The sequence below is a fragment of the Piliocolobus tephrosceles genome, chromosome 2, assembly GCF_002776525.5.
Source record: "Piliocolobus tephrosceles isolate RC106 chromosome 2, ASM277652v3, whole genome shotgun sequence".
Taxonomy (NCBI): domain Eukaryota; kingdom Metazoa; phylum Chordata; class Mammalia; order Primates; family Cercopithecidae; genus Piliocolobus; species Piliocolobus tephrosceles.
This window is the reverse complement of record NC_045435.1, coordinates 51897033-51916081: the sequence shown is the minus strand read 5'-3', so window position 1 is coordinate 51916081 and position 19049 is coordinate 51897033. Positions and strand designations below refer to the sequence as shown.

Genomic DNA, 19049 nt, shown 5'->3' with positions numbered 1-19049 from the left:
GGAACAGTACATGCAAAGTCAGAGTCATGTGAAAGTGCAAGCTAAATAATATGGCTGGAATGTGGGATACGTGGGAGATGTTATCATTTGGATGTATGGCCCCGTCCAAATCTTATTTTGAACTATAATCCACAATGTTGGAGGTGGGGCCTGGTAAGAGGTGATTAGATCATGGGGGTGGATTTCTCACGAATGGTTTAGCACCATCCCCCTTGGTATTGTCCTCATGATAGTGAGTTCTTGTGAGATCTGGTTATTTAAAAGTATGTAGCATCTCCCTGCTCATTTTCTCTCACTCTGTTTTTGCCATGTGATAGGCCTACTCCCACTTCAGGTTCCACCATGATCGTAAGTTTCCTGAGGCCTCCCCAGAAGATGTCGGCACCATGTTTCCTATAAAGCCTGCAGAATCACGAGCCAATTAAATCTCTTTTCTTTATAAATCATCCAGTCTCAGGCATCCCTTATAGCAATGCAAGAATGACCTAATACTGGAGAGAATCATGGATGTGAGGTATGCAATTAAGGGTTAAATCCACTGGCTTGGGGTCCTCAAACTGCACCTTCCAAAGAAATAACTAGCCCTTGACCAGCCCCCAGGCAATAACCTCTGAGCCCTTGGAATATCATGCCTGATGGAATAGAGTATCTTTGTATCACCGGGGCTTTGGGCCACCCCACATAGTTTATGCTAACAGTGTCATTCATGATAAAGGCCTATTTTTGTTTACCTGGAGTCCCAGCCCATGCTGTATCGGTTTGACTCCAGGGGTGCAGGGGTTGCATAGAGACTGAGTAGCCAAGGTCAATCACATGGGTGACTCATACCTCGGTGACTGATTCCCTTCTCCCAACAAAAACCCTGGACACCAAGGGGCAGTTGGGTTTCCCGGCTATGTTTTGTCACACATCATTGCTGGCAGAGTTCAGTGCTATCCAAGTGACTCCCCTGGGAGAGAACAACTGGAAATTTATGCCTGGTGTCTTTCTGGACTCCGACCTATGCACCTTTTTTCTTGGATGATTTTAATCTGTCTCCTTTTGCTGCAGTGAACCATAACCGTGAGTATAACAGCTTTTCTGATTTTTGTGAGTCCCTCAAGTGAATCATCAAACCTAAGGTAGTTTTGGGATCCCCATCACAGAGAGTCAAACAGGAGCAGGGCAAGAAGAGCTGCTTTTCCTGGAAGGCTAATGAGTCTGAAGTTCGCCCTGGAGGTAATAGTTACAGTAACTCCAGGCTCTAACCTGGAGCTGACATGATAAGGCCAAATGTACACCTCTAAAAGACACTGCCAACTACAGAGGGGAATGGATGGGGGAGCTGAGTGAGCAGAGGTGAAGCAGGGAGACCAAGGCCTGGAAAGAGATGGCTGAACCAGTCCAGGTAAGAGCTGATGGGCCCTTGGTAGTGGGCAGTGGCCACAGCAAAGGACTAAACTCAAGAGCCAGAAAACAGATGCAATGAGACTTGCCAGCCAATTAGACTGTGGGGTGAGGAAGACAAGTCAAGGACGACTCCCAGATTTCCGGGCCTGGGCAATTGGAGGGATGATGGAGTCAGTCATTGAAGTGAGAAATCCTGAGTAGGGAAGCTGATGTTCAGGGGCTTAAGGGAGGTTCTGATCCCCAAGCCCAGTCTGGTACTTTCACTGTGTTCATTTCTACAATTCAGGAACCATCCAATTGCCCTTTTTTCTCTCCTTGAAGCCATCCCCTTAGCCCTCTGCCCGCAGTGATCACTAACTGATCGCTCCTCCTTAAAAGCCACTGAAAAGTGTGCTTGGCCAATCTCCCTGACCTCAATTTCTCTGCTGGCAGAATCACAAGAAAGGCATCAGCACCTTCTGTGAAATGGGGAGCCAGGCAGAGGAGGTGCCCAGGTGGGTGGCAGAGGCCTAAATAAATCACGGCTACGCGAGGAGGTTTCAAACACCAAGTTCTGGTAGGGAGAGGGGGGTCCTGGGCCAGACCCTGGGGAGGTGGGACTAAGATCCCTGTGATGCTGGGTGGGGGTTGGGGGCAGGGTTGAATGAAATCATGAGAAACAAAGGCTCTGGGGGCTGCACAGAATGTCTCCCCTCGGCCTGGGCTAAACTGCACTTTATGTATTTCCAGGTGGTAAGGAGTCCGTGTCCGCTGCTGTCATCCACACCACAGACTAGACATTGCAAAGAGTGGCCAGGCCTTTTGAGTGAAGGTGATCCAACCTGTCACTAAGCCTAAGGGCAAATCCTGGCTGTGCTGTGATGGCTACAACAACCCCAAACAGCAGCACAGAGGCTGCAGCCGCCCTCGGAGGCATCACTGGGAAACGCTCATTAGCAGCCTTCCATTGCTCACCCGCCCCATCCCACCTCTGTGCATCCCAGACCATCAGCCAAGTGCGCAGCTGGCTTCCATCCTCAGAGCCTTCCTCCTTCATTTGCCTATTCAACAGTTACAAAGGCCTGAGTTGCAAAGGGGCTTACATCCCATTCTACCCAGAAGAAAGAGAACTGAGACTGAGCAAGACAGAGAATAGGTGGAAGCGGGGATTAAACCAAGCAATCTCTAGATCCCAAATGGAGACCCTGATGTAGCAAGAGCCTCTTCTAAATCCTTTTCCAATAGGATAATGTGGAAAATGGTTGAAAGCACAAGCCAACCGGGGCTGGAATCCAAATGGGCCATTTACTAGCTGTGTGACTGGACAAGTAATTTCATATTGCTGAACCTCAATTTTCTCATCTGTAAAATAGAAAAAAAAATCTATGTCATAAGGTTGATATAAGGATTAGATGAGCTAAGATCTAAAATGTCTTCCATTCAGTAGGTGCTCAATAAATGTTATCTGTTTTTACGATATCTGGGTCTCTAAGTCTGGAGATCAAGGAGGAAAGTTTCACGTGCTGGATTCTGCAGGTAATACAGTGAGACATGGTTTCTGTACTCACGCTCCTAACACAGGTGAGAACGGCTGAGAGGATCACATAGTCTGAGGCTGTGCAGGGCTGAAAGCCTCCTGAGAGGTCATCTGATCCACTATTTTCATGGGCGAGAAAACAGAGATGTAAAGTGACCTTCTCCCAAAGTCACACAGCAAGACAGTGTCAAAGTCAACACTAGAACCCAGGGCTCCAGGCTTCTATTGTTCTTTCTTCTCCAAAGAAACATATAAAAACCTAATGACAGGACGCCACAAGTCAGGACATAAATAAAATTTCAAATAACTTGCCATAGAAAACTCTGTGCCCTGTCCAGATCCCCATTCCCAGGCCATGTACCATCCCTTGGCTGCTTTGAGTGGCGGCTGTCAGTGGCTCACAGCTGCCCTGTCCTCTGGAGAACTGCCACCTCCACACCCAGCTGATGAGGGAGATGACATCCAGTGCTGTGTTGGCAAATGTTTAGCAGCCACTTTCTGATGGGGTAGGGGGAGCCCTGGCTTGAGTATTTGCCACTTTCCATGGTGTAAATATTCCCATTATGGCCGACTCCAAGCTCCCAGCAAGACATCACTGAAGGTGGAGTTGTGAAGAGATGCACATAGCTCTCCATCACATAGTATTTCCACCATAAAGATCCAATACCCAACAATAACTGCAAGTGCACAGATCTTTAAAACTGTAGTAAAATACTTAGGAAGTGATGACTTTTGAATATGTATTTCCATTGTTTTAGCATTATTTACTTAATTATAACTTTATATGATTTAATTGTTAATAGTGGCTCACAACATTCCTAAAAACTTGACCACCACAAGCTCGTAAGGGCCAGGTCCAACACAACACCGGTTTACCCCCACTCCCTCCCTGCCAGCCTGAGGCCAGTGACTAATGACATGAGGATGCAAAAAGCTGGCTGTTCATCTCATCTAGGGGTGAGGAAAAACTTGTGGTGGTGTGATTAATACCAGAGCTCCCATGGATCACACCCAGACTAGGCTTACCTGGAGCCACTTCCTCCCTCAGCTCCTCCCCCTCCCCTATCCTTCTGTTGCCACGTTCTTACAGGTATTTCCAGAAAGGCACACCAATAAACAGCATGCACCCAAGGCCCCGTTTCAGGTTGTATTTTAAAAAAACTCAACCTAAGCCATGCACAGTGGCTCACACCTGTAATCCCAGCAGTTTGGAAGGTCAAGGTGGGAGGATCACTTGAGCCCAGGAATTTTTTTTTTTTTTAAGTTCTAGGGTACACATACACAATGTGCAGGTTTGTTACATATGTATACTTGTGCCATGTTGGTGTTGAGCCCAGGAATTTAAGGCCAGCCTGGGCAACTCAGCAAGACCCCATCTCTACAAAAAAAATTAAAAAATTAGCCAGGAGTGCTGGTGTGTGCCTGTAGTCCTGGCTAATCGTGAGGCTGAGACAGGAGGATTACTTGGGCCCAAGAGTTTGAGGCTACAGTGAGCCATGATCACACCACTGCACTCCAACCTGGGTGAGAGAGCAAGACCCTGTCTCCAAAAAAACAATAAAAAAGAAAAGAATCCAATAGAAAATACTTGTACAGAGTGAAAATTTAGGGAGAAAGTAGAAAAGATCATTGTGGCTTTGGAGGAATCCCAGCAAGCTTTCTGCAGGAGGTGGGATCCAAAGAGTGGGTAGGATTTTGATTTGGAAATGAAAGCCAGGAACCCTCCAGATGGACAGAGCAGTTTAATCCAGGTGAAACCAACAATCATGCATTTGACCAGTCCGTCTGCCAGGCGGGGCAGGGTTTTCCTAGAGACAAGCCATGAGCCCTGGGGACCACCCATTAAGGACTGCCAAAGTTGGAGGAGGGGGCGTTTCCATGGTTACGGTGTGATTAAGAAAGATGTGTGGCTCTCTGGCAAGGGCAGTATGGTGTCCTAGTTTGCACTAGAAACATCATCTGTACCAAAACCTTTGGAGCCAGAAGGTCGTCTTCGGATCATTTACTGCCACTGATGGATGAAAGCTTTGAGTTGTAAAAGAGTAAATACAGTATATTTATTTTAATAGTTGTGTTTTATGTTTTCTTTGCTCTTATTTTTGCTTTTCTTTGTTTTTAATTTTTTAATTGAGACAAAATATACATAACAAAAAAATGTACCCTCTGAACCATCCTATCTTTTGTCTTAGAGTTACCTCCAATATACAGCATCGATGCTGAATTTTATTTGCCGAAGTTTATAATGTCTCCCTCCAAAACAATTTGTACAGAATAGATGGATCAGTTTAAAGAAAAATATGCAGAAAATAATAAAGGTGATGACATAAACATGGAAAATTGCAAAGATAAGACACAAAAAAACCCTAAATTTTGCAAACTAGTCCAATACTCTTATTTTAAGATAGCAAACTTGCACCCAGATAGAGTAAGGGAACAGCCAAAGGTCAGGCAGCCAGTTAGGTGCAGAAATAGGATTAAAACCCAGGTCTTCTAATTCCCATTTCTACATTTTCCACTCTGGTACGATTTCCATTTTAAAAAAGGAAGAAAAACAACATATTCTTTTCTAAAACACACCTCTCCAAAGTTTTCGTCCTCCCCATTCAAAGATGCACAACAGAGAACATACCAGGTTCTTTTTCACTCATGACAAGAAAAGCCACCTTCCCTTTTAAACCAGCCTCAGTGATGGTTTTCAGGGTAGAAAAGGGATTCGTATAGATGACAGGGTGTACTGGCCTAAAGAGGACACAAATCCTCTAGAAATCTGTCACCCCTGAATTCATCATTCTGCTAACATCAGATGTCAATGCTAGAAAGGAAAGAAAAGTTGGCATTTTGATGCCAGTCTCTGCCTCTAGCTGTTCCACAGGACATGCCTGTCAAAGAGGTGGCCTGTTTTCCAAACTAAAATCTACAAGCAAAGATGGTTTAAAAGTCATCCTGCTGAGAACTGTGAATTGGGAGATTGGTTCTGCCACGAAATGGCTATGGAATTCCAGCCTCCTTTCTTAATCACTCCAGGTCTCAGTTTATCCACTTTCAAACAGAGATAATAGTTCCTGTTTATTTCAATATCAGTTCAATAATCACTAAACACTTGACAGCTTCATAGTTTGCAAAATGTTTCTTCTCATTTTGTAGTGTCTCATTTAAACCACACAACTGTGTCATGTGGGTATTATTATTTAACAGATTGGGTAACAGACTCCAGAAGACCATGTAACTTGCCCATAGTTGTGAGTGGCTCTGAAACCCAGATCCTGTGATCCCAGATCATGCATCTTAGAAGTTTTTCCAAAGCATTTGGCATTTTCCAAAGCAGATACTTGGGCATTTTCCAAAGCAGATGCTTCAGAATCCCTGTTCTCTAACTACATTGTTATTAGTTATTACTTTCTAAAAGAGGTGTCATAATCAAATAACATTGTGTTAAAAGCTTAAGGGGCTTCCTTCACAGCCATGGGACTTTAATATGAATTGTCTGTCTCCAAGAGGGAATAGAATATGAACCTTTCCAAAACTTATTTGTCAAATTACCCAATTTAGGTAGAATCTCTTTCTTAAAAATAATATTCCAGGGAAATACAAAAACTATCCTATTGTAGTTACTCTTCATTTTATTATGACTTCCAGGTAGGTTGTCTGTTGCTTTATAGAAACTGGTAAACTGTGTTATCATACAGGGCACAGGCCTTTCTAGAGAGACTGTCTTTCAAGTCTGTATCAATTAGACTGGTCACAGCCTATTTGCTCCATGGGACAAGACATTGGATGACAAGGCTTTCTGTCATCACATCTGATTTATGTTCAGATGTTTCCGAAAAAGTTGAACTTTCTTTATATGTCTACATGGCCTTAGCTACATGTCTCAGGCAACCAGTATTTATTTAATATTTGTCTTGCCTTTTATCTGTGTTTTATTATTTCTCTACATAGGCCCACTGAGTCAAGGAAGATACCTTCTTCTTCAGAGGCTATTCCATTCCCACATGCAGTGATAAGGAAGATTGGGGTAACAAGGAAGGAATAACTCCCTCTCCTTACACAAGGTTCCCTGAAGAAACCACAGGGCCAGCTTCCTGGGCTTACAATCTACCTAGCATTCAGTAGCCAGTGCTTGGTTTGGTGCTCTGCTAGCACTGTCTTGAAACTCTTAATTTTTGAAAAGGGGCTTTACCTTTTCATTTGTACAGGGCCCTGCATATTATGTATCCAGTCCTGAGCAACCACTGTTTAACTGTTAAGGTCCAAGAAGGCAAAGACTATCTGTCTACTCCCAGCACCTGGCATTGTGTTTAGTACAGGAAAGGTGCACACTATATATGCACGGGATGAATAGGTCAATAGGTGCAATGAAGAGGTTGCAGGGCCCAGAGGCCTCGTCCTTTCTTTCCCCAGCAAACGAGGCAATGATTGCCCTTTCTTCTAAAGGGCATTCACATGTAAAACAGGCTCAGGCACCAAACAAGAATGAAAACTCATATACAAACTGGAGGAATAGGCCAGCACAGAAAATCAAAACCCCAGCCTATAGAAAGACAAGCAAGAAAAGACGGGCAGCAAGCAGACACACTGTCCTCTCTCTCCAGATAATGGGACATTTTCCAGCACTTCTCGCAGCGACAGCCAATTTCAGAACAGAATCCTGACCTGAATGTGGTGCATTTTCCTTCCTGTCCCCATCCAATATCTGCCCCCCTTCCCATCCTTTTTAAGCCAGCTATCTCCAATCCCCAGCACCTCTCAGCTGCTAAAAGCCTGAAAGGTTTAATCTCCAAGAAGGATGCTCAAGGGCTCCGTTATCAGAGTTACTTAATTCTGCATTTGCAACGGGCTTAATCATCTGCATCAGACCACACTCCCGCGACTCACACGCGCTACCTCTCTGCTCCAGCTGAAAGTTGTTCTCCCTTCATCAGCACCTCAGAAGCATTCATAAATGCAAATGTATACTGGCAGAAATGCGGGTGGAGGGTTCGGTTTTGTGTTCCCGTTTTTCAATCACACCAATGTGCTAGCAACACTGATTGAGATTTTTTTTTTAAGCCATGGCATTTTACCTCCCACCGCCAATCAAATGGTTTTCAATGTCCTTTGTTTTTTTCTTTGTTGACTTTATATGGCTGCCATGACAATACCTTCCATGTGGCTCCATCACCTCCAGAGGCCTCATTTCTAATAGTTGTATAATATTCCATCAAAGAGTTGTAACATTATTATATAGGTTCTGCTTTTGTTTGTTTTTTTATTATAAATAGTGCTGCAATGATCACTTTTCAAGAGCACAGGATTTAAAGAACTACATTCAAAGTTTGGCTGTGTCTCTTCCTAGTTATTGAGTCCCTACAGGGGAAGCAATCGTATTCTCTAACTCAAAGCATGGCTGATGGGAAAGTGCTTTATAAACTATACGAGCACTCTACAATTATCCATTCTTACTTGACATGCCAAGCCCCATCCCAAAAGATTTACAAACACTTGGTCTCTGTCCCCTGGAAATCTGCCATTGAGACAGACACCATTGAACTCTTAAATAAAGGAACAATGACAAAAAAAAGAAATGAAAAACCAGTATAAATGCTTAAGAAAAAAAATCAAGCCTTCAGAAAGGCCTTATGAATTGCAAGACACACTATCAGGCTGTAGGTTGGCTAGTAACCAGGAAAACGGCATTTAAATGCAAGTTGATTAAAGGAGAGGCTGACAATATGGTGGCTGTATGCAAGGCATCGCTTGTGTGCTTGGAGGGGAGAATAGCTACAGCCAAGAAGAAGGTAAACTGTGTCCTGTGAGGACTAGTACCATGAGTTGTAAAAAGAAAAAGTATGTGTCCTTTAAATGTCACCAATATACTTTGTTTTTAAGATAAATAAGCTATATTATCAAAACTAAAATTGTCTCATTTGAATAAACTTTTGAAAGATCCTACATACTGTAAGAATATGTTATTAATATGTAGGGGGTTGGACAAGGATTCTTTCATTCACTCAATATGTATTTGTTGGTGCCTGTGACATGCTATTTTGCTATATTCTAGGACAAATAGAAAGATGAAAAAGACAAGCTCCCAGCCAAAAAGGAACACACAGAAAACCATAGTAAATGTGAATAGTGCCATCCTATAAAAGTACCTTAAAAATGTTATAAAAGCAATAAGGAGAAAGCAAGTAATTCTGTCCCCAAAAAGGCATAGACTGAAAAGGTCTCAGAGCTGAAGCCACTTTTGACCTGAGTCTTACTGGATGAGTAGTTTGCCAGGCAAAGAAGGAAGACCATGAATGCGTATATGCCTCCCTGGGATAGAAAGCAGAAGAAATTTCCAGATCCCAAAGAGACAGGGTTCCAGGCAATACTGTTCTGCGCAGTCCAAAGACTACGTACATCAATATTACCTGGGGTACCTGCTTCAAATGCAGATTCCCGGGCTCCACCATAGACGTATTGAATCCCATGGTGGGGCCCAGCAATCTACAGCTTACTAAAGGTCCGTAGGCCAGGCTGACACACACTCTCATTTAAAAATCAGCGGTACCAGTAACAGAATGACACTTTCCAAACAAAACTCAAGTCACGACTACCCAGAGAGGATCAGCTGCCAGTGGTTTGGAAATGCACCGAGGGAGGCCCTGGAGCAGAGGAGGGTCAGCATATTGGCACCTCCCTCAAGCCAATTCCATAGGCCTCCCTCTGCTCTTGACAATCAGCCAATCCTGGTCCAGATGGATAAATTCCCCAATCAGGTACACACCATTTTGTTGGCTTAATATTGGTTTTCCAATAGGAAGGCTCGGTGACAACAGACCAGACAAGAAGGACAATGATGGAAGCCAACCATGCCCCACTCTTGCCCTCTCAACCACCACCTTTAACCCACAAATCAGGCTGGCACCCCCAGCCCCCAAGACCCCAGTTGAGGAAAAGGGACTGTAAGCTCCACCGACATCCACTGGCCACTGACCCAGTGTTGAAGCTCAGGTGATAGAAAAGCCTGGAAGCCAAGGCAGATGTTCAGCCAAATTAAGTGGTTCCAGGAGAAAATGAAAACTTGCCTGACGAGACATCTGGTATCCATTAACCCCCTAAGCAGAGCTGCAGCAGAGCCATCTGCTGGAACAGACTGTCCAGAGGCAAGGAGCATCCCTGGCCTGTGTGCCTCTCTGCCTGCTCCCAGCAAAGGCCTGGCCTTGACAAGGGAGAAAAAGACCAGCCCACTTGCCTTCAGGACCCCATAACTGGTTCCTTCCTAACTAGCGAGTCAGCAGAAAGAACAGTCAAGAGACACCCTGTGAGGCTCCAATCATGGGACCTGGTGTTTGCCATCAGGGAGAGTACACTGACATCAAGGAGAGTTTCTTCTGTATCAAGTGCATGTAACGTTCAAGGAGACACGGTACAGAGACTTGAGTGCTACTGGAGGGATGTAATTCTTAAGTTGCCCAACTGATAAACAAAGAGAAAGGAAAGACACCAACATTGCATGAAGACCCACCATGGGCCAGGCAATGTGCTGTGCATTTTCAGATTCATGAATCCCATTGAATCCTTACAACAACTCTGTGCCTTGGGTGTTACTATTTGCATTTTACAAATGGCAAGGATGGGCTTCAAACTCAGGTCTTCCAACTTCCAGAAAAAGTCGAATGCTTCTTTTGCTAGAGGACTGTGCCACAGTGAAGCCGGTTTCTTTGGTTTGGAGGATGCGGGGGAGGGAGGCGGGGGAAGGGTTATAACAAAGGCTATTTGTGGGGCTATAACAAAAGATTATGCATGGATGGGGTTTGCTGCCTTTGATGCTTTTGAAGATGACCAGACTGAGGCTTGAAATGTATCCATAGAAACAGCTATGGCGGGAGCAGCAGCCAAATTAGCTCGCCCTTGAGGCAGTTGGACTGATGAAGGAAGAGTGGTATCAGTGCCCATGTTATCTGCCAGCCTTGGCCTCTTCTGTCCCCACAGCTGGACCAGCTGAAAGCCCAGCCCCCTCCCAAGACACAGCCTATCCAGACACCAAGCTAAGCCTTCATCAGCCTCTGAGCCCCAACTCCAGGGAGCTGAAAACCTTCCTGGGGCAGCTCCTGCACAGGATACCACTCTGATGTTCACTAGCCTGCCCTGCTCTAGCAAAGACCCGCGCTCTAATGGTGAACTCTTGTCTGGAGCAGAAGTTCCCCTGCCGAGGCACAGACCTCCACATGGAAACTGCCTGTCTGCCCCAACCTTGAGCCCTCTCCTGGATTCCTGCCACATCTCTGCTCACCCCTTGGAAACCCTCTGTCCACTCTGTGGGAACCCCCGAGCTAATGCTGGGCCTGAATCTCCCACAGGCCTGGACTCTCTGCCTCACAGTCGAGGCCTCTAGTGTTGTCCCTGCTGCAGTCTATGCCCCATGCCAGCAGGGCAGGACCATTCCCCCAGCTGCCCACAGTGTGGGTGGCTGACAGCTCCCAGCAGAGCTCTCCAGAACTTGCTCTATAGGCTGAAGTAAGCCGCCTTCCTTTCCTTTTGTGGGAAAACCAACTACAGTGACTGGTTAATGGGAGGGCATAAAATTCAGCCACTTCCCCCCAAGTTGGGCCAACTCCAAAGGTCACCCCAGCTTCAGCAACCCTTGTGGGATCAGCTGAGGCTTTCGAAGTGACAGCAGCCCAGTTCAGCTTCTCCTCTGCCTTCCTCCATAGACACCGATCCCGAGAGTAATCCTCAGTGAACCTGTTGCACGCAAGTCTCTGACTCCCAGTCTGTTTCTCAGGATCCCAGTCTCATAAAGACATTTCTGTCCACTTCAAACTGGAGGGCACCATATCCCATGCCCCCACCAGCTATGTCTCCGCAGCTGCAGCTTGTCACTATAACCAAAACAATCACCCCCTCTCCCAAGCTCAGGAGAATCACCCTGAACCTTGAACTTGGATTCTAGTGCCACTTAGGTGTGGGCACCCTGGGAAACCACTTAACCTCTCTGAATCAATTTCCTATCTATAAATTGATAACTAAGCACTGGGGCAATTATCCTGACAGTTCACAGCCATTTAAAACTATCTTGTTCATTTATCAAATATTAACTGAGAATCGACGACATGTTTGTTTCCATCCCTCAGACCCTACCCTAGATGTCACTTCCTCCAGGAAACCCTCCACAGCCCTCAAAGGCGAGATCGAGAACTCTTCTGTGCTCCTGCACCCTCTGCCCACACCCTTACTGCAGCTGCTACCCTCTAAATCGCAATTGCCTGCTTTTTGTCTTTCCCTTATATTGGTCCATGAGCTATAAGGGGATGGAATATGTTTATTCAATATTGTATGCCCCTGTGCCCACCTCAGAACCTGGAACATAGTAAAGGTTCAAAAATATTTGGGAACAAACTAATTAAGTAATAAAGCTAGGTGCTACAGAAAAAGCAAAGGTAATACTGTGTTCACACAGCCCTTTACAATGTGCAAATGGCTTTCATACCTAGGATTTCATTTGATCCTCATAACAACCTTGTAGAGCAGGCAGGGCAGGGCAGGAACCATTTTCCCTGCCCTAAGTGGTTCACCCACTGATGGGGCCTGGTCTTTGGCCTGCTAAGCCAGCATCTCTGTCCCATTCCCCCGTGCCCCACCAAAACATGAGAGCACGATGTAGATCTTACTGCTACAGTCTGACACCCTAGGAAGGGCTCGTCTCCACCACCACCACTCCCAGCCCTGTGGCTTCCATTATTCAGGGACCAACACCTCAGAAGTGAATAAATGAAACCATCAAACACCAGGAACCCATCTTGGAAACTACTTAGACCCCAAGTTAGAATATTTCTTGTGACAAAATTCCAAGGGAGTAGGGCCCTGTGTGACCCTCAGAAAAGCTGGAGAAGGCAGAGGGCCTGCCAGAAAGGCCACAGCAGTGACAGCCTCACGGCCTGGACACACAGCCCTGGGCACACAGCCCCGGACAGAGCCTTAGCCAGGAAGTCGTGGCATTGACAGAGCACGGAGAGAGTTCAGAGGTCACCAGGCCACTCCTCAGGCCTCCCTGACTGCCACCCCGCTCACTCCTGGGCCTGGGCTAGATATGCCTTTGCCTCCAAGGCCTTGGGCTCTGAACTGATCTCTGTTTCTGTGACAAACACTGGCTGTCTCGGCTCCCTGCAGATCTTATCGGTTGGGAGATAAAATGGAAGAGGGAGGGTGTGTACACAACAGCTTTCTCCCAGCTGCAAAATAGAAATTCTTTTCTCCTCTGCCCCAGAGGGGGAAAACATTCTACACCCAAAGGAGGTACCAACTCTCCCTAAGGTCTTTTTTTTTTTTTTTTAAGTCCTAAGTGAATGCATGATTTTTCCCTAAAGAAACTGTGGTAATACAATTAGCCATACACAGAAGGCCTAAGCCAGGCGATCGCAGGCCCTCCCCACCCCCAGCCCCAGCCTTCGTAGGAGTTAGGCTTTGAAATGAAGAAATCTATTGTCGCTGGGGAGCACGAAGCTAAATCACAAATCCCAGCAGAGCGGTGACGCTGAAAATGCCCTTTGTGGAGGCAGCCAAGAACTGCACGTTAAAGGCTGGACGTTACTGGCAGCAATGCCCAGGCCTATTCTACTCTTGGCTTGTTTAAGCTTCCATGGACCATAAACATTGATCACCATTTAGACTACAGCACCTTGGTGATGTAAATCACTTGTCAGCCTGGAGCTCTGGGAGAGAGAATCTCCCTTCAGATCCCAGACCCAGGGAGGGGCACCCAGAAAGTTGCTGATTATGATTCGAAAATGCGCAGTGAACTCTACACCAGCGCTGTCCAATCAAAACACAAAGTCACAAGTGTAATTTTAAATTTTCTAGTAGCCACATTAAAAAATTAAAAAGGGGTAAAATTAATGTTAAGATACATTTCCTTTAATACAATATATCCAAACTACTATTACTTTAATGTGTAATCAATATAAAAAATTATTAACAAGGTATTTTCTATTCTTTTTATTTGTATTAAGTTCTCAGAGTCCGTCATGGATTTTGCCCTTGCAGCACGTCTCACATGGGACAAACCACATTTCAAATGCTCAACAGCCACATGTGGCTTGGTGGCTACCATGTTGGACGGTACAACTATCACGTTTGCAGAGTATAACTAACTGGTCTTTAAAACAAGCCTCCTGAAGTAAGCATTTGCATCACCATTTCACAGAGGACACAGCTGAGACTCAATAAATGAGTCAGCCCCACCCAAATCTAGAACCTACATCTCCTGCCTCCTGGTCCTATGTGCCTATCATTTCCCTGTGCTCGAGCAAACCAGGATAAAAACTATGGCAAAAGTAAGTCCAGTCAGTGCTTACAAAATGCAGGTGCATTATTATTATACAGATAGCCAAGAGATGGAAGCAACCCAAATGCCCATCACAGATAAATAAATAAATGTGGCCTATCCATACAATAGGATAGTATTCAGCCTTAAAAAGGAAAGGAAATTCTGACACATTCTGTAATGTGAATGAACCTTGAGGACATTATGCAAGTGAAATAAACAAGTCACAAAAGGTCAAACACTGTATAATTCTACTCATACAGGGTACCTAGAGTAGTCAGATTCATAGAGAGAGAAGTAGAATAGGAGTTGCTAGGGGGTTGTAGAGGAGAAGGGGAGCTAGTATTTAATGGGTGCAGAGTTTCATTTGGGGAAGATGAAAAAGTTCTGAGATGAATAGTGGTGATGGTTATACAACAACATGAACAAACTCAATCCCACTGAACATACACTTAAAAATGGCGAAAACTGTACATTTTATCTCAGTATATTGTACATAAATATTAAAAATGAAGTAAATTTTATCACAACGAAAAGCTGTTTAAAAAAAAAAAAAAGCAGGCTCTGTGCTAACCTCTACGTGCATTATTGCATTTCACCCTCACAACAAACCTACTCCATAAAATAGGTACTGTATTATCCCTGCTTTACTACTGAGGAAGCCAAGGCTTAAACACAGTAAGCGAATAATTCATGGTTCCACAGCTGACGGGTGTGGAAGCTCAGGGAGTCTGATTCCCAAGCCCGTGTTTTCAATATTGCTTCCCCCATGAAACTTCTCTGATCCTCAAATAGACTCATGATCTATTCTCAGCACAACAGTAACAAATCCCCCTGACTGTGCCACTGTCCTGCATGGTTATGGCCCCTTGATGCCTCTCTGACCTCATCTTCTATTTATCTCCCTTGGCTGATAGTGCTCCTGCCACAGCAGCCTCCTGAATCTTTCTTAAACCTGCTAAAAATGCCCAGGGCCATGGCACATGCTGTTTCTCCCACCTCACTTCCACTGAGATCTGCATGGCCAGCTCACCCTTCATTCAGGTCTTAACACAAAGATCCCCTCACCCCAGAGGCCTCCTTTGTCCCCTCTCCCTAAAACAGGACATTCTCTCCAGCGTCCAGCCCAGCACCCTGCATCCCCCTACTCTCTTCGATCTCCTTCATCACACCTATCAGTGCTTAACATCATAGTATGTCCTCATTTGTCTATTTCATGACAGTCTGCCTCCCGCTCCTGAGGTAACTCCGGGAGGGCAGGGACTTTGCTTTGTTCATACAGTATCCCTAGACCCTAAAACGGCACCTGGCACATAGTAAATGCTCAATAAAGATTTAATGAATGAATGACTCAATGAATCAACTGAAGTTGATCCTCACATAGGGTGAGCCACCATCAAGGCTCAGGGATGGAGGGGGTTCCTAGGATATAAGGTTTTCAGTGGGGAAATTGGGAAAGTCCCAGGCAAATCAGGATGAGTTGGGCACCCCATCCTAATAACACCTTGCTTTAAGTACTATTGTCCCTGTTTTACAGAGGAGGAAACTCAGGTCCAGAGATTAAAGAACAGGAGCTGTAACCAAATGAACTTTGAGTTCTGTTCCTGCAAGCCAATTTTATAACCCCATTGTTTCTACTGTTTAGAGTCACACACCTAGACAGTGACAATATAGAAAGAGAGTGCTTTGGGAATAACTAGATTTGGGTTGAACCTGAGATCTGCTATCCGCTGACTCTGGGCAAGCCACTGAGTCCTAAATCTCAAGTGCTTTAGCTGTAAGATCAAGCAAGTAATCCCAACTCAGAGGTCTATCATGATCATCTGTGTATTGTAGATTGGGCTCCTTGGGAAGCAAACTCGGGGATGCAGACTACCATACAGGAAGTGTGTTAGGGTCTGCTGTTAGTTTCAAAACCTGCGGGAGGGAGGAGAAGGAAGAAGGATTGAGCCGAGTGAGACGTCAGGCCATAGCACAGGGCCAGTGAAGGCCTCAGCAGATTCCACGGGGAAGCACTGAAGCTGAAGTTGGCCTTTTGCAGTTTTGTCCCAGGTTGAGGTGAGGTAGCTGGGCCTTTGGGAAGGGGATGTGATCTTGGGTGAGGCAGCTCTCTTCAGCAGAAGCAGTTTTCCAGGAGGGCAGGCAGCTGAGAGCTATCATCTCACAGTAAATCCCTGGACCTGGGGATATGTCCTTCAATCCTGACGAGGGAACTCTGTGTCTACCACACCATGCAACACACGAGGGATATTGTTGTTGTTGCTCTTATGGAACGTAAATCAAGGCCAGGCCTATCTCATTGCAGAGTCTGAGCTCCTTCTGCTCTGTTACCTGAAGCTCTTGTGTTATCACTTCGACCTTACTTCCAGCAACATCTGAATAGATCCCATCTCCCTATCCAGACCGTGAGTCCTTTGAGTGCAGGCCCCGCAAACCATTCATCTTTGTGTGCCCCCCCTCCCACACTTGCACTGGGCACAGTAGCCTTCCTGAGAAAGCAGTGAATGAGCAAGAGTAGGTCCACCCTTTCCCAGACCCCCAAGATGTTTATGGGTTTTGACCATAACCTTTCTAGGCCTTCCATATCTCCAGTCCTAGTCAGTCTAGCCAACCCCCCTACAGCATCTCCCAGTGTCAAAACATCCCAGGCAGAGCAATATGAATCTAGAAACCACTTTGACTTTGGAGCTAGAGCCTGAAACCCCTCTCTTCTCCCACTGCCCCAGATGTCTCTCCACCAGACTGAGATCCAACTGCCAAGAGTCAGCTAATTCCTGCCACGTAGCAAACAGAAAACCCACAAAGGTCTTAGGAACCCATCCACTTTTCCTGCTCTTACTCCCCCCACTCTGTTGCAATCGCATGCCTTGTCTCTTACTACAAGAAAAGAGTTTGGGCAGCGGGTAAGACTAGGACCCACAAATCTTGCCAGCCATGCTCAAGTCAGTGGCCTTCTCACCTGGGGATCGTGTCCTTTTCTAAAGCCTTGTTGAAATATCCCCTTATTGGTCAGTGCTAGGCCAACTCATTTAATGCTTCAGGAAGGGAGGATGAAGGGAGTCCTGGTTCAGCCCAGAGCTGGGGTGTCAGGCTAATCTGAGTTTGAATCCCACCTCCAGCATTTGCTCTATGATTTTGAGCAAGTTGCTGTCAAATTCCTGTGTCATTTTCTATGGGGAAATAACTGCCTATCTCCAGTGTTATTGCAAGGATTAACTGGAACAAATGGCCTACAGTATGCATTCAATTAATAGTGTCTGTCAGTGTTATTACCAGCAAGGGGCCCCAAAAAAATCCAGATTCAGTTCTCAGATTTCACACTAATACTTGGAGGCTGGGCTTATAGGACACAAACATAACTAAATAAGAGGTAAAAATGTCTCCTAATCATCCAGATGTTTGGTAGATGGAGCACATATAACATTCCTCAGGTTTCTCCCCACCGATATTTTACCTTCCTCACCTCCTTCTGGGGATATTATAAATAGCTAAGTGATACTGTAAAATGTTCACAGGGGTTTTTCTCCTAACACACATGATTACTTAAAAACGTAAAACATCTGTACAGCACAACAGCCATGAACACAATTTTGGGGGAATAAAAGATAAACTGACGAATAAAAAAAATTCACAGTACATTTTATAAGCAAAGAGCCAATTTTCTAAAATATAGTTATATCAAAGCCTTAGGAAAAGATCAACAACCCAACAGAAAATTAAGAAAAGGACTTACAAACAGTCAATAACCTTTCTAATAATGAGAGACATTCCCATTCAAATGACAATGAGAGACTTTTCACTTACAAGATTAGAATATTAATTCCGGCCCACACTGGCAAGTGTGTTAAGAACAGTGGCAGTATAAATTAGGGGCAACTTCTCTTAGAAGACCACTTTGATATTAGCTATTGAAATTTCAAAGGTTTATAGCCGTTGATTCAGAACTTTCCCTTCTAAATATATATCCTTCAAAAACAGTCCCTCATATATACAAAGATTTATGTACAAAGATGTCTGATAAAGCACTATTTATATCATCCCAAAAAAATTGAAAACCAAGTAAATTGCCACCAATGGAGTTTGGCTAAATGCATTATGGTAGAGCCATACATTGGAACTCTAGCTAGGCACTAAAAAGAATGAAGCCTATATACACACAGAGATTTGCACATAAATGTCAACAGCAGCATTATTCACAACAGCCAAAAACTGGAAACAATCCAAATGTCTACCAACTGACAAATATTCTACAAACCAAATGTGCTATATCCTAAAATGGAATATTAGTCAGCAATGAAAAGGAACAAAGTATGGATCTACGTTACAAAGTAGATGAACCTCAAAAACATTATGCTCATTAAAAGAAGCTAGACACACACACACACACACACAAACAGACGTTGTATGATTCCGTTTATATGCAATGCCCATAAAAGGCAAATCTATAGAGGCAGAAAATAGACTGTGGTTGCCTAGAGATAAGGATGAGAACAGGGAGTGACTGCAAATGAGCAGAAGGAATCTTTTAGGGGTGGAGATGTTCTAAAATTGGACTATGGTGTTAGCTGCACAATTCTGAAAATTTACCAAAGTCAATGAACTGTACACTTGAAATGGGTGAATTTTGTGGTACATAATTCACATTTCAGTAGAACAACTTTTAAAAATAGAATATCCAGGTGTGGTGGCTCATGCCTATAATCCCAGCATTTGGAAAGCCAAGGCTGGAGTATCTCTTGAGTCCAGGAATTCGAGACTGCAGTGAGCTATAATCACACCACTGCACTCCAGCCTAGGTGACACAGTGAGACTCTGTCTCTAAAAATAAAATTTTAAAAAATAGAATAATGTAGA

General features: G+C 44.7%; 1 protein-coding gene and 1 long non-coding RNA gene across 3 annotated transcripts in view; one reads left to right on the top strand and one right to left on the bottom strand.

Moving 5' to 3' along the window:
• Positions 1-19049, bottom strand: part of SRGAP3 (SLIT-ROBO Rho GTPase activating protein 3) — a 266271-nt gene that overhangs the window by 209161 nt on the left and 38061 nt on the right. The gene's annotated exons all lie outside the window — the stretch shown is intronic.
• Positions 883-2842, top strand: LOC111546962. 2 transcript variants are annotated; one of them, XR_002732985.2, is made up of 3 exons: positions 883-1387; positions 1822-1883; positions 2119-2842. It is a non-coding gene; the product is annotated as an uncharacterized LOC111546962 (long non-coding RNA). The 2 variants fall into 2 exon arrangements; XR_002732984.2 differs by lacking the exon at positions 1822-1883.